This window comes from Nuphar pumila, chromosome 8, assembly GCF_984573655.1.
Source record: "Nuphar pumila chromosome 8, dmNupPumi1.hap1.1, whole genome shotgun sequence".
In the NCBI taxonomy this organism is placed as follows: Eukaryota; Viridiplantae; Streptophyta; class Magnoliopsida; order Nymphaeales; family Nymphaeaceae; genus Nuphar; species Nuphar pumila.
Window position 1 is genome coordinate 47,896,967 of NC_143256.1, and position 23,980 is coordinate 47,920,946.

A 23,980-nucleotide genomic window follows, 5' to 3' on the forward strand; every position below is an offset into this window, starting at 1 on the left:
GTAATTTGGTCATTTGACCTAAATTTCAAAATTCAAAACCCTAATTTTCATGTTTTTAATCATGTCATATCATACTTAGTTCAATTCATCATTATTTGGATTTTAAAAGTTGTATTTTACAAAATATCTTTCTGAAAACCCTGATTTCAAGGCCATAGTCTTGCTATCAGGGGTATTTTAGTCATTTTTACCCTAATTTCGAAATTCCAAATTCCATTTTCATATTTATTCCATCTTATTTCATATTTTATTAAGTTTATATAAGGGAATCATATGGAAACTGGCTTATATCTAGCAAAATCCAGTAATTTCTGGATATTAGTGGATAAATCTAGAAAAGCCAACATATTTTCACTAATTCATTTTCTATTTTGCAAGAACATTGAAGACTTTATTTTCCTTTATTTTCTGTATTTAAATTTGATTAGTGATGTAAATTAAATGTAAATTTGGAATAAGAATTTCAATTCCTGCATAGAATAGGATGCATTACATATAATTTAATTTTGCAAATTTTAATATCTTATGAATGCATTATTCATGCACATATTTCAAATTCACTATAGTCTACACAAATGGCACATGCACAAGCTCTTATGAAGTTGACAAACTTGGTGAAATTTGTATTTATGGCCATAGTCAGAATACGAATGATACCTGGATTTGTAATCTTCATATTCGCCACATTCAGCCTACACTCTTAGGCTAACTTCAAAATGCACTGCATTTCTCAAAAAAATACAAAAAGGATTTCCTCAATTCCTCAAAATCAAGTCTTCCAAATCCATATTCATTCATTTCATTCATTTGCAAATTCCAATTTCAATTCAAAGAAATCAATTTTCACAAAATTTCCAAGTCTTATTCTAAAATCGATTTTCTCAAAACTCTAAGTTTTCAAATGATATTTCAAGTATTTTTCAAAGTTCAAAATTCAATTTTCCAAGTTATAGCTTCAATTTCCAAATTCTAATTCAAGAAAATCAAGTTTTTTAAAGTTATTTGAAATTCCTCAGAATCGATTTTCACAAAACATCAAGATTTCTTCAAAAATCGATTTTCATTTTCCTCAGAAATATTCTCCCACTAAGTTCACGATTTTTCAAGTGTTATCTTTTCCAAGAATCTCCAAATATTTTCCAATATTCAAATCAAACATCAAGTTTTCAAATATGCATTTTCAGAAATTCATAGCACATGCCTGATTCTTTGTGCAGTTAGGAAATAGAACATGATTTAGACAAGTTGAGCAAAGCTAAGCACACAATTGATCCTTGGTTCAATTACCCCTGGTAAAGGCGCCAGGAACGGTTGAACCTCGTACCGACAGGCGAGTCCCATTCTACGAAATTTCCCCGTATTTTAAAAACGGAGGCGAGTTATTTTTAAAAACTTTTTCAAATGTCAGTTTGACTTGCAAAAGTAAAATTTTGCGATGATAACAGGTTTGGCGACCGTGATGGGACCTGTCTTCGCCTGATTAATTGTGTGCTTAACTTAGTTCAAATTGTCAAAATCGTGTTCCATGGAATGTCAGCTTTTATTTCATGATATCATGTGAACCTAGGAGCCTAGACTTGAACCCAGCTGACATGGATTGCATGTAGACTAGGCATGGTTTGGTAGGACTATATTGAGGAGAATTATTCATACTCACATAGACTTAGGTCTAATACAACACTCCTCAATCTAGGAATTGTATGAAAACAATGCTTGCTTCTTCAAATATTTCAAAAATTCTATCTCTTTAGGTTTTAGAGCCTTCTGATTTTCTTGCATGTGATCATGTTTTCAAAAACCACCCCACCTACTTTTACCCTGTCTTCACATTGCTGGGCTCTCTTCCAGAACCATAGTTCGGGACAGAGCCTCACAACTGAGCCACTTATTTGGGCTAACGCCCCCCTGCCACGTACCAAGGGTCATAGTCCAACGTACATCGAGGATGTTGGAAAACTTGAACCTAAAACCGAAGAAATTGATTTTATGCCACGTACATCGAGCATTGGCTAGAGTATATAGGCATAGCATGATTGGACATAGATGATCTGAACCTTAGAGTTAGGATTAAGGTCCTACAGCTATTTCAAAACTTGTGCATCTAGAGTCAACTTTTAGGGAATGCTGTATGTGCATACGTGTTTATACAGGATGTGATTGAATGTCAGTTTCTTTTATTACATTTTTCCATAAGTTTTCTAAAATATTGGACGATTTTCAAAAATCCCCAATTTTTCCATTTGTTTCCATATACTATATAAAAATCCTGTTTTATTCATACCCTGGACGATTTTTTAAATTTTCCTTTATTTTTCTCAAAACTCCAGGTGATTTTCCATCCTTTCGTTCTTCTGGATCTCGAATTTCCTGCTTTACTTTTATCCTGCCTGCATTCTTTTCAAAATTCCTGTATTTTCCCAAGTGTTATTCCAAAATTTCCATGTTTTCTAGTCTGATGGCATCCAGTCAATTTGATTTGGTCTTTCCTGAGGGTCACATCTCCTACGAAGTGCGACAAGGTCTTCCAGAACATCGAGTCCTCAGCACCGGATCCTTCCTTCCCCGGTGGTATTATTCATGGCTCAAGAACTTCTCTTATATGTTTTCGGACCATTTGGATGATTGTGGATTGGAACTGGCATCCGCAGTGGAAAAGCAGACAATTTGATCCATGCACTGGCAGAGCGGTGGAATCCGAGCACTAGTACCGTCTGGTTCCCATGGGGGGAGATGACTTTATTGATGGACGAATTCTTAGAGATTATGGGATTACCTGAACCATTTGGTCAGCCTGGAGACCCATTGGAGAAGCAATTTTTGATTAATGTCAAGGGTCTGGATCCCCGAGACGCTCTAGCCTGCATGACAGGATGTAAGTTTTTGCCATTGATAGAGGAGAATGGAAATGAATATGTGGACCTGCTCAAAATCTACAGACAATATGAGGCATTTGTGGAAGTCAATTTCTTATCTCGAACAGCTCGAGAAAGAATGCAGCATGAGATGGTCTTATGCTCTGTGGGATTAGCTCTCTTTCCAGATGGACGAAACTACATGGATATCAGGATAGTTCAACTTCTACGAAGGTGGGGAAGTCGACAGACCAGCCGCCTCTCTATAGCTATGGCCGCACTCGCTTTTCTGTACCGAGGGTTGACCCGTTTCACACTCGGAGAATCAATTCTAGTCGAATGGTGCACCTATGCATTGCAATCTTGGTTCCTCCGGCATGTGCCAGCCTGAGCCAGTTCATTCAGATACAATGGTGAAAAGCTTCTTCCAGTTGCTCGATACAGGTTCTTGATTGATAACCTTCAGGAGGAAGAGGTCATGTGGGACTACTTTGATCGTCAGGAGTCACCTCCTAGATATACTTATGCATATGGCAAGCAGTTTAGGCTACTTGGTCCATTCTTCTGCGCATACTACCATCCAGAGTGGTGTGTCAGGCAGTTCTCTCAAAGACAGAAGCACATAGAGATTCGTCTACTATCAGGGATCTTGCCAGAATTCGATCTCACATCAGATCAGTGGTCTAGAGCATACCATTCTGCCAGACATGGCTGAGATTCTTTTGTTACTCTCACTATTTTTCCTGGTCCTCAAATGTCCAATGATTATCAAGAGTGGTGGAAAATTGTTCGACCCACTCCCCTTTGTCAAGTTTATTATTAATCATGTCTTTTTTCTTCAATAAAATTCCCTTAATTTTCATCCTATCTTGGTTTGACGACCTCGCCTAGGTAACAAGGCATATTTTCAGTTGTTTATTTTGCAAAGAATAGCAGCGCAATTGTCGTAACTCCAGCGTCGACTCAGTCCCTAGTAATGGGACATCCTTCAAATCGTCTACCAGATATTCAACAAATATTTCCTATTCAAAACCATTTTCAGCAGCTAATCCTCAGTTTTCCCTGCAGAGAGCACCCGCATCGTTACATGGTTCAGACAATGTCTGGAAAGAAAACCGCATTAGTCGAAGGCATGGCACACTCAACAGCTTCAGAAGAACTGAGGGGCAATCCCAACATCATACATGAGAGAAATGAAATTACCTATGAGGGTTTTTCAAAAATCGTGAAATTTTAAAAAAAAATCTACGAACATCTTCATTATGATCACCCAAAAGTTTAATACTTCGGTCCAATTTTTTTCAAAAATCAACCATCGCGGTGATCTTCTTTTCTTAAATTTAATTTTGAACATTATCTTTAAAAATCAATCCTTGTGTTGATTTTCTTTTCCAAAATTATTGTTAAACCAATTCGTTTTCAAAATCAACCCTCATGATGATCTCTCAACCCCCGTGTTGATTCCCCTTTCAAAGATCAGCTCTCACGCTGATCATTCTTCAAAATCAACCTTGCAGTTGATTTTCTTCCCAAAATGAGTTCTCACTTTCAAAATAACATTCTCCTTTTACTTTAAAGATCCCATGTGCAAGCACTTTCTCACTTCTCATTTTGCTTTTATCATTTCAAAGGGATAATATAATTCTGTTTCCTTTCCTCGATTTTTAAGCATCAATAAAATTATTAAATTTGCCAATAATTTGGCACCATTTTTTTTGTGTCTCTTTCCTTTTCACAATATGTCTCTTTTGAGGAATGACCTTGAGGATGTCTCTCAATCAAGAAGCCTGACACCTTATTCCTCGATTATCCTTCTTTGTATTCAAAATCTTCCTCCCTAGTTACACTGGGGCATTTTTTTTTGAAAAATCTATCTTTACCTCAAAACATCCTATATGCAGGCAGGATAAACCAATCTCTCTTTTTGCATGTATATGCACCCACTTGCATTAATTTTGTATTCATTTACATTTCATGTGCATTTGCATTTCATTTTGCATTAATTCTGCATCCATTTTCTTCCCCTTCAGATTAAGGGATAAACATGAATCATTTTCCATGATTTTCCCAAAATTCTCCAATTTTTATTCATATCCCCGTTCAGGATAAGGGGTTAATCCTGAAGATCAGACCACATACATCTAAATATGATGGTCTTTTTCATTGCAAGTTCAATAATCCAGTCCTCAAACTGGCCATTCTCAAACTTTCAATCTCAGTCCTCGCATTGTCGATTTTCAAAATTCAATCTTCTGATTAAAGATTTTCCTTTAAGATTCGAACTCGACTCGAACTTCCAATTCTCCTTTGAGATTCAAGTTTCTACTCGAACTTATAAATTTTCTTTGAGATGCGAGTTTTGACTCGAATTTTCCAATTTCCCTTTAAGATTTGAGCCCCGACTCGAACTTTCTAGCTTTCCTTTGAGGATTTGAGTTTTAAACTCGAGTTTTCTTTCCTTCAAGATCTGAACTTTCAAGTTTTCCTTTGAGATTCGAGCCCCGACCAATCTCAAAGAATTGCGTAGCCTTCAAGGATGCATGCAATCAATTCGGTGATTCATATCCAATTTGGCCATGAGATGTGAGCCGTTCAATCATTTGCTCAGAAAAGGAGTGAAGTTCGAATGGGGACCAGAGTGTCAACAATCGTTCGAACGCATAAAGAGATATCTTCTCAATCCTCCTGTTCTAAAGCCGCCAGAATTGGGGAAACCCCTACTGGTATACATTTCAGTCTATCAAGTTGCTTGCGACGGATTCTTGGTGCAATACAAAGAAGGCAGTCTGATAGAGCATGCCATTTACTATGTGAGCAAAACCTTCATTGATTATGAGAAGAAATACTCTCAAATAGAGAAGACATGTCTAGCTCTGGTTTGGATGTGTCAGAAATTGAGACACTATCTGCTGGCATCTGAAGTCAAGATTCTATCCAAATTAAATCCTCTCAAGTACATTCTAGAGCAACCATTCCTTAGTGAACAGATTGCCAAATGGCAAGTCCTATTAATGCAATACGACTTGGAATATGTCTCCCAACAATCTATCAAAGGCCAAGCAATTGTCGACCAATTGGCAGATTTTCCTCTGACAGAGGATGTTAAAGTCGAGGATGATTTCTCCGATGAGCGGATGTGCAATATTCAACAATCCCCAATTTAGAATTTATTCTTCGACGGTTCTAAGAATATGGCAGGCATAGGAATTGGGATTCTGCTAATCACACCAGAGAAGGAGATGATCCCTTTTTCTCTCAAACTGGATTTTCAGTGCACTCACAATATGGCCGAGTATGAAGCTTTGATACAGGGTCTGAAAATTCTACAGGACTTTAATGTCAAAAGAGTGCATGCTTATGGCGATTCTTTGCTCATCGTAAATCAAGTCCTAGCCAAATGGCAAGTAAGGGATCAGAAATTACTTCCTTATCAGAAGATCATCTCAGCTCTTGCCAACAAATTTGAAGAATTTCAACTTTTCCATATCAAGAGAGACTTCAATCAAGTTGCAGACAGTTTAGCTAATCTGGGATCCATCATGTCTTTCAAGAGCGGAGAATCTTGTCGCTACTTTGAAATTGGTAGACTTGATCAACCTGCTTTCGTCCCAGTAGAGCAGATAAACCAGGCTGAGCAAAAGAAGAAGCCCTGGTATCATAACATCAAGAATTTCATTAAAACTGGCGAATTTCCTCCGGAACTCTCAAAGAAAGAGCAGCGAGCAATTCAGTGCATGTCTGCTCGATATTTTATTCTTGCCAATGTCCTCTATCGTCGTGGATTCAGTTCTGAATATTCCAGATGTTTGGACGAAGAAGAAGCCAAAGAAGTTGTGCAGGAAGCACATGAAGGCATTTGCGGTGGTCATGTTGGCTACCAAACTCTTGTCAAACAAATCATCCGAGCAGGATATTACTGGAGGACCATGCAACAAGATTGCTATCGTTTTGTGAAGAAGCGTGTTCAATGCTAGATGCATGCACCTTCTATTCATGCGTCGGTGACATACTTGCAATCTGTCGTCTCACCATGGCCATTTTCCATGTGGGCTTTTGATGTCGTAGGCCCCATTACTCCATCTGCCTCAAATGGTCACAAGTATTTTCTTGCCGCAACAAAATATTTTTCTAAATGGGTAGAAGCAGTCACTCTACGCACAGTAGAAGGTAGACATGTGGTCTCATTCATCCACAAGAATATCTTATGTCATTTCGACATACCGCATGATATTGTGTTAGACAATGGCAGTCACTTCAAGAACAAGAGGATGAGGACGTTCTGCTCAAAGTTCAGAATTCATCATCATTTCTCTGCTCCTTATTATCCTCAAGGAAATGGTCAAGCAGAGGCTACCAATAAGATTTTGATCCGAATCCTGGAGTGAACTCTGGAGACAGGCCGTGACTGGCATGAAAAGATTCATGATGCGTTGTGGGCGTATAGAACCACCATTCGAACTCCAACTAATGCTACTCAGTCAGAACTTGTCTACGGAACTAAAGTAGTACTGCCTCTACATGTTCAGAAACCTGCTCTGAAATTTGCATCACTTCTAGAATTACCTCTTGATCAGTATCAGCAACAACGACTAGTACAACTTGATTTGCTAGATGAAAGAAAACTCAGAGCATGCTCAATCATATCATCAAAGGATAGCCAGACAATATGCAAAATCTGTCATTGAAAGAAAGTTTTGAGTAAATGATCTAGTGCTCAGATCAACGGCTTATCTCAAACACCGCCCGGGTGGCAAGTGTTCACCCAATTGGGAAGGTCCCTATGTTGTCAAAGAGGCATTACCTCGTAACTCATATCGGCTCATCAATGCCGACGGAGTGGAATTACCAGATCCCATCAATGCTCGACATTTAAAAAATTCTATACTTAAATCATGTCTTATCCTTTGTAATTTCAAAATTTTCTTCGAATAATGATCAAATTCTCTTTTCCCAGTTATACTGGGGCATTTTAAAAAAAAACATTTATCTATAAATAACCTGTATGCAGGCAGGATAAACAAATCTCCTATTTTGCACCCATGTGCACTCGGTTATATCATTTTCATATCCGCATACATCTGCATTCATCGACGTCGGTATTCATTGGCAGGTTTGTGCATCAAATTCACTACCCATTTAGGATAAGGGATAATCCTGATACCCCGACCAGCATTCTCATTATAATTCCCAAATACTTTAAGAGCATAGGTCTCTTTCAAAAATTCAAATTTCAAATTAAAAACAAGGTATATTTTCAAAACCCAGTGCTTGAACTGGTACATTTTTTAAATTCAGTGCTCGAACTGGTATACTTCCAAAATCTAGAGCTCGAGCTGATATATCTTTCAAAATCCAATGCTCGAACCGGTATATTTTCAAAATCCAATTACCACCTCGGCCCTCAAGCCACCCAATTTTCAAATTTTCAATTTCGACCCTCAGGTCGCTCAATTTTCAATTTCGACCTTCAGGTCAATCAATTTTCAAATTTCCAATTTCGACCTTCGGGTCAATCAAGTCCCAAATTTCCAATTTCCAATTTCCAATTTCCAATTTCCAATTTCCAATTTCCAATTTCCAATTTCCAATTTCCAATTTCCAATTTCCAATTTCCAATTTCCAATTTTCAATTTCCAATTTCCAATTTCCAATTTTCAATTTTGACCTCGGGTCAATCAAACTCCAATTTCAACCTCAGGTCAATCAAATTTCAATTTCGACTTTCGGGTCATCCAATTTCCAATTTTCAATTTGCAATTTCAAATTTCAAATTTCAAATTTCAAATTTCCAAATTTCCAATCTCTAATTTCCAAATATCAATTTCCAAATGTCTAATATCAATTTTCAAATTTCAAATTTCAAAATTTCAAAATTTAAAACTTCAAATTTCAATTTCGACCTTTTGGTCACTCAATGCCAATTTCAAAAATTTCTCTTGCGAGAGACCCTTTGTACAGGGAGAGTTCAAGGGAGCCTGTTCTTTTCGCATGCTATCCTTTGTTCACTTAGCCCCTTTTCAGGGAGAGTTTGAAGGACTCGTGTCTTTGTGAACCATTTGCAAAACAAAATTCCAATTTCATACAAGGAACCCTTAGTTCAGAAAGAACTTCGACGGAAGTTCACTTTCCTTGTAATCCCAATTTCATGCTAAGCCATTTCATCATGAAGGACCCTATTTTCATGGAAAGTGTGATGGACTCGTTCCTTCATGACCAATTCACCGACCTCACCATTACCGGCCCCCTTTCCATAAGAGAAGCCTAATGTTAGGAAGTTTTGACGAAAGCTTAATTTCTCTTCGAAAGTTCGTTTTGCAAACACCTCCTCTTCAGGGAAGAGAGGAGTAATTCCTATTTCCAATTTCTGAATCTCTTCCTTTGGGGAAAGGAGAAGAAAATTTCTGTCATGGATGAGTTGCGTTGTGCATCAAATGCTCGCTTTCACAAAGGATTTCAAAGAAATTTTTGCCAATTTGTCATTAAATATTTGTTGATTTCAAAATCTTTATTACAAAAAAAAAATATTACTTCGGAATACCTCCAGTATTACTTCTGAAAGGACAAAGCTTTCGCAAAAAACAATTCAAAATTCAAAATCTTTCTATTGGCCAACCAAAAGGATGCAGAATAAATCCTCGATATGGCCAGCAAAGGAAATTCAATGTTGTTGCAAAGCCATAAGTGATCGATGTTGATCGTAGCTAATGGCACATTTTTAAAGATCATTCTTGGAAAATAAAAGCAGTTGAAATATCCCGGGGGACACAGAAAAATCCATATAATCTCCATATCTCCTCAATCACCTAAGCTGCAATTAAATATCTCCAAAAGGGATCTCTCAACTGTCGTCAAGATGAAGGCGAATTAGGCGAGTAGACCCCCGGAACTGAAGAAGATTTGAATCATCTCCAAGATGACGGAGTTTGTGACGGATCCTTCCAAGGAAAGTTCAGAGCACCGTCAAGATGAAGGCGACTGCGATGAGCCTCCCGACAAACCCTAAAAGATATTTAATTTTTGCTATCATCAAGAAATTTCCAACCTATGAGCCAATAACCGTCAACATAATCCCTGAGTGAAAAGAAGGATCTGAACATCTCTGAGATGAAGGAGTTTGTGACGTACCCTTCCAAAAAAAAAGAGAGAGAAAAGTCAGGACATCTCCAAAATGAAGGATGATGTAATCCCCAAAAACCCAAAAGTACTTTAATTCTGCCAATAAAAAGAAAAGAAAAAGTGGGCAGAAAGATCATCATGAGAAAAGAATCCCAGGATATCAGACTGCCGAATCTACCAAGAGTCTTCTTTAAATTTTGTGAAATTCTTTTATCAATATTCTTTCACCAATTGCTTTCGTAATATCAAGAATACTCTCTTTTCTGTTCATATCTAGGAAATTGATAGCTTCCTTGAAAGAAAGCCAATCGCAAGCAATTTGAATTCGAATCTTGATTCTACGGAGTTAAGTCCAGTTGGAAGTAATACTTCAGGTAGAAAAGAGGAAATATTTTCAAAACAATGTGCATTATTTTCAATTATTTCGAATCAACAATAATTTTCAACATTTTGACAATATTTTTAGCTATCCTGACGTGAAGCGAGAGCTTGAGGTTCATCTTTGGCGCATCTTGACATCAGTTGTTATCCCTTTTAGGACTTGATAATGGGAGTTTTCAAGATTCCTTCCCTTCTTTGTTATAATCTGAGCGCCTGGGCTCTCAGATTCACACACTTCCCTATGTCCCCACTGTCCCACCATAGACAGTCCAATTTCGGCTTGAGGTTAAGCCACCAATCATTTTCTCGCAAAAGGCCATCAATTTCAAAAGTTATTTAGTCTCACCAATGAGACGTCCAAAATCAAACCCCTTTTCAAGCTTTAGGGACCCCAATTTCATCTTTTTGCAAAACCCCTATCGGATTTATTGTGCAAAATCCGAAGGTTCCATCACGGTCTCTTCTTTCGAGGATTTTGTTTCATTTTCCGCCCAATCAGGTTAAGGGTACAAACCTGAGCCTCATTTGATGAGGTATTTCATTTTCTGCCCAATCAGGTTAAGGGTACAAACCTGAGCCTCATTTAATGAGGTATTTCATTTTCCGCCCAATCAGGTTAAGGGTACAAACCTGAGCCTCATTTGATGAGGTATTTCATTTTCTGCCCAATCAGGTTAAGGGTACAAACCTGAGCCTCATTTGATGAGGTATTTCATTTTCTGCCCAATCAGGTTAAGGGTACAAATCTGAGCCTCATTTGATGAGGTATTTCATTTTCCGCCCAATCAGGATAAGGGTACAAACCTGAGCTTCCTCTAAGGAGGTATTTCATTTCCCGGTCAGAATAAGGGGTAAAACCTGAGCCTCATTTTGATGAGGTATTTCATTTCCCGGTCAGGTTAAGGGTCAAACCTGAGCTTTGTTTCTACACGAGTTATTTCCCGTCCCATCCAGGATAAAAGCAAAACCTGAACTTCAATCTCACAAAATAAATCTTTCGTCTTTACTCTCCATTTCATACCTATTATGAACACCGTCAGAGTTAATTTTTTCACACTCAGCCAGATTTTTCTAACTGAGGCATTTTTATAGTCCAAATTTGGTATGTTTTTCTTTGCCACTAAGCTCGGCCTTATACCGGCTTAGTAGCAAAGAGGGGCAGCTGTAAACACCCCAAATTTTCACCCTCATCTAGTACTTACATTTTATGTGTCATTGCATATCATTGCATGCATTCGGCATACCATTTCATTGCATTGCATGGCATTACATGTCATTACATCTCATTTTCGAGATCCAGAACTCTTGTTTCAAAATATTTAATCCAGATTTGAGTTTTAAAAACTTTTCTTTCAAAATAATTTTTAAAACCTGGGTTTTTAATCAACATTCTGTCATTTGCCAACCCCCAGGATCTTATAATTAGAAGTATTTTCTCATAAAACAATCTGGATTCATTTCAAAGTCAATTTTAATTAATTTCAATTCTCAAATGAGGCCCATTTAGGTCGTGTCGCTTCTGGATTCCTTCATTTATCAAAAATCTCAAAAATTTTAGAGTTCTAGTTGAATCAGGACTCTGTATTTTCATCTATTTGAATCTTTTTGAACCTTTTTAAAACACCATTCTGATTTTAAACCAGTTATAGTCATATCCCTTGCCCATTTCCTCCATTTTGGCCAAAATCTTAGAGTCCTAGTTGGATCAGGACTCTTCTTCAAGAGTCCAGTCAGATCAGGACTCTTCTTCAGAGTTTTAATCGGATTAGGACTTTAATCTTTTACAGCTATTTTTATCCATTTTCAATCAAATCTTTCAAAATCTATCAAAATGAGTAAGAAACTCAGAGTTTTAGTCAAAACAGGACTCTGTTCAGAGAGTCCTAGTTGGATCAGGACTCTGATCCTGATTTCAATTTTGAGCAAATCTTTCAAAATTCTTTCCATCTATCAAAACTGTTACATTTTTATCAAAGAATTTCAAAATTCTGAGGTTTTATCCTAGAGTCCTGATCAAATCAGGACTCTACCCGAGAGTCCTGATCGAATCAGGACTCTATCCAAAGTTCATTTTCATACTTCATTTTCACTGGTTTTCAAAAGCTTTGCTTAAATTTCATCGTTTACTTATGAGAAAACCAATTTTTTTTTTAGAGTTCTGATCGAATCAGGACTCTTTCTCAGAGTCCTAATCAGATCAGGACTCTGAACCAAAACTTCAATTTTATCTTGTTTTTTACTATTTTTCAAAATTCTCTCATTTGTTTTCTCAGAAAATCCAAAAATTGGAGAGTCCTAGTTCAATTAGGACTCTGTCCCCAGAGTCTCAGTTGAATCAGAACTCTGTTTTATTTCAATATTTGTTATGGTTTTTAACTGTTTTCACAAGTTCTTTCATCTATGTTTCAAAAAAAAATACCAAAAAAAATCTAGAGTTTCAGTCCAATCAGGACTCTGTCCTGGAGTCCTAGTCCAGTCAGGAGTCTGCTTTGAAGTCTGTTGTTACTTTCGGTTTTCGTTCTTTTCTATTTGTTTTAAAAAATTAGGTCATTTTGTAGAGTCCAGCTAATCCAGGACTCTATTTCAGAGTTCTGATCGAGTTAGGAGTCTAACCCTGACTGTATTTTTTGACTTATTTCATCATTTTTTATAAAATCTTTTCAAAAACTCCTTCATTTGGATTTTAAAATCCAAAATCTAAGAGTCCTAAAATTTCAGGACTCTAACCCAAAGTTTCGGTTTGCTTGAGACTGTAGTTTCAAAACTCTGAATTTCAATTACTGATTTTAACCTCTTTTCAAAGATATTTTCAATATTTATCTCAAATTTCTCAAAACCTGGTGTAGGCCCACTCAGTTGGGGCCATATCCAGAGGAGTTCTGACCCAGTTGGAACTCTATGTCATTTCAAAACTTTGAATTTCAAGTTTACTTTTGAAAATTCTCTCAATTTCAAGCTTTAAAATCGTTTTTTTTTAAAACTCAAGTAGGGCCCACTCGGGGTGGCGCCACATTTGAGAAAGTCAAGGTTACTCTAGGCTTAGTCAGTGTCTTGGTTAGTTTTAGAAGTTTAGAAGAGTCAAAATCTATTTTGAAAACTCATTTTTAAAGTTTGGTTTTTAAACTAGTGTTTTTAGAGGTTTTTAAAACTTTAAAAACCCAAATGATGCATTGGTGAAGGGTTGAAGGAACGACGTTTGCATTATGAATCCAAGTGCATCCCAGAAGAAGATTGTACGTGGGTGTCGCATTCACCACATGGAATAAGACGGTATGCACTGAATAGTTGATGAAAATCTCAAGAAAAATCTTCCCCTTGGCTGTCTGCTCGTGGTTGTCAAAACCGTAGATCGTTATCAGATTTGGGATATATTCTTCTTCTCTCAGGCCCAAGGCCTTGGCCGTCATCTCTTGGCAGATATTGAGACTGCTGCCTCCATCCACAAGCACATGAGGGACAATCATGCCCCTGGTCTGCACCACTATATAGAAAGCATTATTGTGGAATGAATGAGACTTTGGCAAATCTTCATCAAAAAATGTTATTGGTGCATTCGTTATTGCTTGATTGACGATCTGAGCCATATCTTGTGGAGTTGTGCTTGGCTTGACCTTGATCTTCCTTAGTAGATCATCTAGTACTTGCTGATGTTTCGGTGAAGCATGGGTCAGATCCAGGATGGAGATGTTTGACAATGCCGTGATCGGTTTCTGAATTGATTCTGATATCTTACCATTCTTTGAAGCTGCTTTGATAAAGCGCTTCAGAATCTTGAGAATTTGCTTGGCAACCTCTACTACCGCCTTTGTTGGCTCCTTAACTGACTTCTAGCTGTTGAAAAATGAGGCGATATCCACCCTCTTGGCGAAAGACTGTGCCTGATGTAGGAATAGGACCTGATGTTGATCCTGAATATCTTGGCTGGAACACGGCTGAATGTTGTTCTGAAGAAAGATGGTTTGCTCTGAAATCACTGAAGCTGAATGTTTAGGGAAAGGCTTGGACAAGATTTCGGGCTGCTCTTCGTCCTCATCCTCGATCAACAAATTCTTGTCGATACGGTCCTGAATGATGTTCTTGAGGACAAAACAATGCTCTGTGTCATGTCCGACAATCCAATGAAATTTGCATAATTTGTCCGTCCATTTTCCCATAGCAACTGGTGGATCGGCCACTTTGGGTAGTTTGACCATCCCTTTTGATAGCATATATTCCAGGACGTCTTCCTAGGATTGCTCTAGAGCTGTGAATTCCCGATCATAACTTCATCCATCAAGCTATGGTTTCCCTTGCTGCCTTGCTTCAGGCTGCTGCACAGGCTGGGCGGGCTGTGGCTTAACGAATTTTCCTTTCTGGGCTGCAGAGTTTGTTTTTTCAGCCTTGGAGCTTCCTGAGTCTTTTCGGTGGTTTTTCTTGTTCTTCTTGCCGCCAGAACTGCTGTTGTTGCCTGAAAAATCCATGGAGTAAGCAACATGTGCTTTCTTCTTCTGCTCAGGGTTCCCTCGGACGAAAGGGTAACCTTCATACAGACCGTTGTCCAATCCTGTTTCGAGCCATTCGACTCTCTCAATCAGCTTAATGAAGGACTTCGCAGGAGATGTAGAGATGAGATTCCTCAGAGGCTGAGCAAAGTTATTCAAGATAATATGTAATGCATGTTCCTTTGGGATGGAAACCTTCATCTTGTTACAGGTGCTCTTCCACCTATGGATGAATTCGCCAGCTCTTTCATTCTTGTTATGCTTCGAATTGTATAAATGGTTGAGAGTCGATGAGGCTTCAACATTAAACATGAAGCGCTCGATGAAAAGATTTACTACTCTATCGAACTCTCATAGTTCGATACGGTTAATGTGGTCCACATACCATCTGGTCGTTGTTCCTTCTAGGCTGCGAGGAAAGCAAATGAACAGAGCCCTGTTGTCTTTCCTGAAACGGCCGCACTCTGCGTAGAACGTGGCCAAATGAGCCTTGGGATTGTCCGTTCCATCAAACTTAAAGAATTTGCGAGGGAGACTTTCTAGATTGTCATCCCCATCTAGGCCGTTGTAGAAATATTTGCCAGAATAGGTATGCTTGCCTTTGCTCTTGGCCTGGATATCTTTGATTACTCGAGTCATTTCTCTCAATTGCTCGTGCATCGGATTCTCAACTTGAGTGGGTTTGTTCACAGATTCAGGCTCTGCAGTGATCTTTAGGAACTGTCGTGGAGGATTCTGACTATAGACAAACTGCTCTTCCTGTTCTGACTCTTCCTCTGTTGATTTTGATTTCTCAGAAGTGGTGTCAGGCTGGACCTTTTTTCTGACAATCCAGACCTGCTTTTTCACAACTTTCTTCTTCATATTGCTTTTTAGAATGACCTTCTTCAGACAAGCCTCAACTTGTTCTGACATCATCGTTGCCATCATTTTCTGGAACAGTCCATACATGGCGGGATCGATATCATATCCCTTGTACTGACTCTGTCCTCTGGCTGACTTGGGAGAGTCCATTGCTTTGATCTCGCTGTCACTGTGCTGAGGGGTTGTTTCTTTCCCAGCTCTTGTCTGAACCATTCTGACAATGCCAATGATTTCTGCAGAATAAGGGAATGGTTAGAGCGTGGAAGAACTTTTTAAAACACAACTTTTGAGAAAAGACGAGAACGGAGGAATCGATAGACAATTAAACAGGTTATCCCATCACCAGGGATCAGGTCACCACAAAACTTGTGATAATTGCGTCACCATTTTTGCGATAACGAAAAATGTGCCTTGTTACCTAGGCGAGGTCGTCCATCATGATAAGAGATTTTTGAAGAGGAATAGAAGGAATGTCCCATCACTAGGGATGAGGTCGTCACAAGAATCATGACCATTTATGCCATAAAACAAAATAAAAGAATAAAATTTGGCCCGAAAAAGCCTTTTAACAGAAAAAAGTTGAACTTTATTGATGACAAATTTAGAGACAAAGAGACGGTGGGTCGAAATTTTGCCACCATTCTTGATATTCAGAAGATACATTGGGTTCAAGAAACACAGACAAAGGAATAAAGGAGTCCCAAGTGTATTTGGTTACATGGTATGCCTTAGACCACTGATCCGACTGCAGATCGAATTCTGGCATGTGGTTTGCTGGGAAGCGAGTGTTGACATGAACCTGCCGCTGCGAGAACTGTCTGAGACATCTCTCTAGCTGATAGTCGACATAGAAGAAGAGACCAAGCAGTCTGTAGCATTTGCTACGAGCATAAGTGTAGCAAGGAACAGATTCTTGCATGTCAAAGTAATCCCAAAGGATCTCTTCCTGATGCAGACACTCGATCAAAGCTCGATACTGAATGGTAGACTTCGGCTTCTTGCTATTGAACCTGAAGGAACTGGCTTTTGAAGGCACGTGTCACAGAAACCAAGACTGCAGGGCATAAGTGCATCACTCCACCAAAATGATTTCTCTAAGGGCGAAACAAGCTAAGCCTTGGTAGCGAAAGGCTAAAGCTGCCATGGACACTGAAAGTTGACGGGTCTGCTTGCTTCCCCATCTTCGAAAGAGTTGGGCGACTCTGACATCGATGAAATTCTGACAGTCCTGGAAGAATGCTAATCCCACTGTGCATAGGACCATGGCATGCTGGATTCTTTCTTTCGTTGCTCGAGACAAGGTGTCAACTTCCTCATAGGCTCCATACTTGTGATAGAGCCCAAACAAGTCGATGAACTGACTTTCGTTGATCTCAGTGAGAGGCCAAGATCTGCTCCCTGTTGCTCTAGCTAATGCTTCTTGAACGTCTATCCCCTTGATGTTGATTAGGAACTGCTGCTCGACCGGATCATCTGGCTGACCAGCTGACTCTGGCAATCCCATGATGTCGCTGAATTCGTCCATCAGAAGAGTCATTTCTCCCCATGGAAACCAAAAGGTGCAGGTACGTGGATTCTATCGTTCTGCCATTGCCTAAATCAGACTTTCGTTGATGGTTCGCTTGCCCACTATTGATGCCATCTCCAATCCATAATCATCTAAGTGGTCTGGGAACATACGTGAGCAGGTGGCGAACCAAGAAAAATACCACCGAGGGAAGAAGGAATGAGACTGGATAACCCGGTGATCCATCCTTTATCTGATAGAAGACATGATCTCTAGGAAATATAGCATCGAGGGAGTCAAACGCCATCGGAATGATACTGGGGCAAAGAAGAATGAGGAAAATTAGATAAAATATAGGACTTACGGATAGACTCTTGAAGAAAAGAGGATAAACGCAAATTCTGAATTTTTTGAAAGATTGAGGAAATTTTTAAAAGAGGGATTTTCAAGGTTTTTAAAGAAAAAAATTGATCTAAAAGAGAAAGGAATGTAGGTAAAGGAAAAATATGCACCTGGGGTTTCTTAAAATAAGAGGAAATTTTGAATAATATACCCAGAGTATTTGAAAAGGTTTGATATATATAACAAAACATGAGAAACATCGCATAATCAAAGTTGCACAAAGAAGGATGCGCTTACCGCACTCCCTAAAAAGGCTGACTCTAAACGCAATATTTGAAATGGCTTGTAAGACCTTAATCCTAACTCTAGGGTTCAGATCATCTGATTGCAATCAAGGTACACCGATATACTCAAGCTGAAGCTCGAAGTATGTGTCATAGAAATATTTCTCCGGTTCTAAGGTAATGGCTTCCCAACATCCTTGAGTGCCTACCGATATACCTCGGACTATGGCCCTTAGGTACGTGGTAAAGGGGGGCGAACCCAAATAAGTAGTCCAGTTGTGAGGCTCTCTCCCGAACTATGGTTTAATGAGACAGCTCAGCAACGTGAAGACCGGGACAATATAGGTAGGGATGTTTTCAAAAACATGTTCAACATGCAATAAAACCAGAAAGCTCTAATGCAAGTCCTAAAGAGATAGAATTTTAAATGAAGAGAAGCATACACTTGCATACATTGTTTACATTCAATCCCAAGAATTGAGGAGAGTTGTATTTCAGACCTAAGTCTAAGTGAGCATGAAGAAATTCTCCTCAATATGGTCCTACCAAACCATACTTAGATCCTATATGCAATGATGTCGGTTAGGACAAAGTCTAGGCTCTTAAGGTTTGCATGAAAATGAAGCTGACATTTATAGAATAAAGACTTAGACAATATCAAAGCAAAGCAAAGGCATAGATTCGACCGGACAAAGACAGGTCCCATCACGGTCGCCAAAACTATGATCATCGCAAAAAATTTCCTCTTGGTTTTCCTCTTTTCCATTTCAACCTCTATTTCCCTTTTAAAGGGGGAAATAAAAGGGTCAAAAAGAAGAGAGAAGAGAGAGAGAGAATCTCTTTTGCGAAGGTCTCACTTGACCTTAATTTTTGAAAATATTTAGAAGATTACTCGCCTCTGTTTTTAAAATATTTGCGGGAAAACATGAAGAGACGGGATTTGCTCGTCGGTACGAGGTTCGACCGTTTCTGGTGCCTTTACCAAAGGTAATCGAACCAAGGATCGAATTTATGCCTTTTTGCTTTGCCTAAATATTATCTAAGAATTTATTCTAAGTCTAAGGATGCACAAAGAATCATGCTTGTGCAATGTAAATGCAGAAATATATGCTTTTTCAGAAAACACTTTTGGAAATCTGAGATTTTCCAAGTGATTTTGAAGTAAATGTGATAAGGGAATGAATAAATGATTTTTGAATAGTTGAATTTAGCTTAGAACTTGAGATAGATCTGAAAAGATGTTTGAAATTCAAAGTCTTTGAAATAATCAAAGTTGGGAAAATAAGTCTTAAATTGAAAAGAATGATTTGAGGCTGAGAAAAAAAGAAATGAAGTTTCAGAGTCAGAAATGGACTTTGAATTTGAATTTTGAACCTGGATTTAGGAGAGTAGATGAATTTTGAATTAGAATTGAATTTCTGATTTAAAGTTCGAAAAAAGGATGGAATTTTGGATTTAAGAAATTCAAATGGGATTTGAAAAAAATAGGATTGGTTTTGAAATATGGAATTGGGAGTAAGACTGGATCCAGAATCTGGAATCTTAAATGAAATTAGACCCGAAGTCTGGAATCCAATATGGAGTTGAATTCGAAATCTAGAATCCTAAATGGATTTGGATCCGAATTCTGAATCCTAAATGGGATTGGATCTGAAGTGTGGAATCCAAGATGGAGTTGGATCCGAAATCTAGAATCCTAAATGGAATTTGGATCCAAAATCTGGAATCCAATATGAAATTAGAAGATGGATCTAGATTTTGGAAATCCAGATGAGATGTGAAGATGGATCTGGATTCTGGAAATCCAGATGGGATCCGAAGATGGGTCTCGGCTTTGGAAATATAGATGGGATTTGGACTTTGGAAACCCAGATAAAACTTGAAGTTGGATTTGAGAAATCCTAGATTAATTTTCAAAATTTGGGAAGAAGGATAGAGAATGAAACTTGATTTTCAAATTTTGAATCTTGAAATCAGGAGATGAATCTGGAATTTCAAAGTTTGAATTGAACTTTGAAATTTAATCTGGAATATTGAATTGATCTTGAAATTGAGTTTTGAAAAATGAATTTGGAATTTCAAAGTTGAATTGAACTTTGAAATTTGATTCAAATTGGAAATTGAATTTTGAATATAAAAAAGGAATTTGAAATTTCAAAGTTAAATTGAATTTTGAAATTGGAATATTTGAATTTTTTTGAAAAATAAGATAGAATTAAGAATAGGGAGATGAATTTGAATTTATAAATAGGAATTTGAAGATTGATCTAAGAAATGAGAAGACATTTGAAGAATCATCTCAAAATCACTTGGATTTAAAAAAAAAAAAAACTTGAAATACTTTTAAAATTGATGTAATTCTATCCTAAATGATGAATGAATTTTGAAAAATGGATATTGAAAAACACATTTTATTCTTTAAATGAATTGAAATAAGATTGAAGATATAATACATTTCTGACTATGGTCATAAAATGTATTATATAATAATCATATTTAAATTCAAATAAAGAATAAAACACATTTTTGGTGTCTTTATAGAGTTTAAAATGAAATTAACTCTCAATATATCCTAACTATGGCCATTGATATATATCTTGAGTTAATTTTAAGTTAAACTCTGATAAAGGAAGAAGATATTTTGAAAACATGATGATTTTTTTTTAAAAGGATCCAGTGTGGATCTAGTGTTTTTCCATAAAAGATGAAAATCCTAAGTTTTGTTCACATCTTGACTATGGCCATTGATGCAAATCGTCAACTTAGGATTTAGTCACCTTTTATTACAATGGTGAACGTGTCATTCATGTTTTTATTCATGAAATTCCAGAGAAAAAAAAAATGATATGAAAACAAGCTATTTCTAAGATATATACATGCTCATACATTTTAATCTAAGCTGGAAAATAAAGGATTCTCAATAATATCTAAATATTACAACTTTGAATTGATTTGAAATCAAAATTCCTAAACTGAGAGGGAAAATAGCTTTTTCTTCATAATTCCTGCAAAATATTGAGTTAGTACAAGATAGAGATAATAAGAAATATCATGTTTAAAATGCAAATGCACATGTGATATTTAAACATCATGCCTGAAATGATAGGAAGATGCAGGTGTGATACCTATATGTCAGACATGAACCCATAGGAAAGTGCATATGTGACACCTATGAGCTAATAGGAAAATACCTCTATATACTTGCCTTGGGGTTTGGTTGGTAAATGAGGCAGATGTATGCTATACACAACTGTGAAGGCAACAAGTGCAATGGAGATGCAAGGTGCTGTGGGATGCAAAAGTATGACAATGGATAGTGTGTTGTGAAGAAGTGATACTGTGACGTGTTATGCCAATGTAGGTATACAGTGAATGAGATGGGTGCTGGAAGTAAAGGGGAGGTGAGTGAAGAGAATGAGTATAGCAGTGAATATGCTAACTGTTGTGCTGAAGGTGGGGTGTGTGAAAGACAGTGAAGTGAAAGTTTGTATTGTAGGAGTGCAATGGGGGTGTAGAGATAGCAATGTAATGAAGTTGAAGGGAATGTTGATGATGGAGATATAAATGGAAATGAGTATGAATTGGTACTGTAGCAGATAATAAAGTGGTTATCCAAATGAATATACAGTAGTCAATTATACATAGATGATGGTTGTGAGTATAGTGTAAGTGTCAATCAGCTAGAGAGATTAAGTGGGTATATATGCTGGTGGATATCGGCAGAAGGGTAAGAAAGATATCGGGGTCCTAATAGATGAGGTAAGTTGTTGTGAGAAGTGTTGGAGAAACGTAGTATGACTGCAGCAGGAAATGGTGTACTGAAGCGACAATATTTCCAAAGACGCAAGTCCCCATGGGGTCTTTGATTTAATTTTGATGTTGTGGCCACAAAATCAACCAGAAGAACTCCTGAACCAACTGCAAGAAGAGACTCCTGCAAAGTGGTTGCAGTCACATAAGTTGAGCCAAATCCGTCAATAAATGTTAGGCCTTTTTGTGACTCTTTTGCCTTTTTTGGACCATTCACATGGGCTTCTGTATGGACACTTAATGATATTGTCTAAGGAGGCTGACCTCCAGTCTTGAATTTTTGTCACTTCAGAGGAACGATACTTTGATGAGAGCTCTCGCTTCTCAAGTGCATCCCTTATTGCTGGCACCCTTGCATTATATTTTGGATGTGATTCCCAGATCCTCCTGGTCAGGGTAATTTCAATATGGTTCCTTTGCTATTTCCAAGACCCACTGCCTCCATTTTACCAATACCAGGGTAGCTTCTATTTGGAAAAGTTGAGATAAAGAAGACATCTGGATCTTTATAGAGGATGTCACTTATGCCATTTATAGGGTGGACATTAAAATTAACTGAAAGCACTTGTTTCGAGCCATGTTGGTAGTGGTACATAGTGGAGAAGATGACAACAAATGATATGAAGGAATGGGTGGTGGTGGTGTAGGGAAGAGGATGTAGTGTACAGGTATGCTGTTTGCCAGATGAAGGCAGCATGGGCATTGGGATGGCAAGACACAGTGAAAGATGAGGTGTTAATGAGGCAAAACGTAAGTGATTGTGAAGAAAATGAAGATGGTGAAGATATGATGAAATGAAATGAGCATAGTGAATATGTATACAATAACTGAAACTATCTAATCCAGGTATTATATCTAATATGCAGAACAAACAGAAATGAGAGGAGAAAAAAGAAGAAGAAAAGAATATATATATATAGCCAAGGTGCATAGATAAAGTGTTGTGTACATTGTGTGAACAGCTTAACAATGGATCCCTCCTTGTTTCTAACATCCTTTACCGTAAATGGATAAAATGAAGTTCACCAAAAGGTGATATTTCTCCTAGAAGATGGAACACCTCAGTAAGTCATAAGCTTACCTTTGTGTGTTTTATCCCTTCTACAAACAGACTCTGAAAGCCTTGGGATATCATCTTTTTTTAATACAGGGGATCATTTGAACCAATGATCACTCGATTTATTAGCACAAGCATAATCACTCGTGATTGGTATGCCTGGAAGTTTAGCAATCCACTTTCCTTTTACTGTCTCGGATGATGATATTACAACAAATTTGAATTCAAATGGCAAGATGATTACAAACGAAAGACCCTGAGAAGGACTGATTGAAGCAAAATCGCCTGTCATTAAGACTTCTCTCATTGATCATTAATGAAGCAAGTTCTGAATTGAAATGGATTGGCAGGATACAAATAAAAAAAAAATGCCTAAATTATGATAACAAAATAATCAAAATCATTGAATCAAAAAATCAAGAATGCGTGGAACGAAGGCAAATAGGAAATACACTACAGAAAATGACGATGCTGAATAATATCCAGATAACAAGAATGCATGCATAATGAAGTATGATGTTCCAGCTATAACTAAGACGTGCTGAGATGAGAAAAAAAAAAGATGATGGATCGATGATTTGCCATACCCATGATTCCTCTTTTTTTTTTATGGATATCCCTTTTATTATGGTACGTCTCAGTACGATACTGACCTGTTCATCAAGACCTTCCCAGAGTAGGAGATTTACAGGAGCAAGCAATAAATTCATAGATCCCTGGAATGGGCAGGCTCATGCTATGGCAGAACCGTCTGCCTTGATGACAATCCAAGGGATGAAGGCGTGAACAAATGCAGGGGGGTGCTCTAGCATTGTATAAATGCAATGGATGATCGGAAGAGCAGTAGATCATATGATCACTGGAATTCTTGATCTCTCATTGCGAGTGATGATCAAAGAAGGAAGGATATTAACTAAAAGAAAAGAAACGATCAAATCGTGATAAAAAAAAATGACAGAAGTAATCATTGATCCCCGAATTCCCAAAAAATACATGACATGATAGATATACCTGTTATATTGAGAAAATCGAAAACCGTTACCCAGAGTTAACATACCATATAATAATAATTCACAGGAAAATAAAGAAAAACAGAAGATCAATTGAAATTTCCAATCGGATGAACCCGATCTGATACTAGATCAGATCAGATATCATCGCGGGAACCACCTCAAAAATGCGAAATCAAGAGAGAAAATAAATGGGCGGATACAATTACGTAGATGAAGGGGAAAAAATGGTAGCATATCGAAGCGTAGAGCAAGAAAAGTGAAAATACAGAAAAT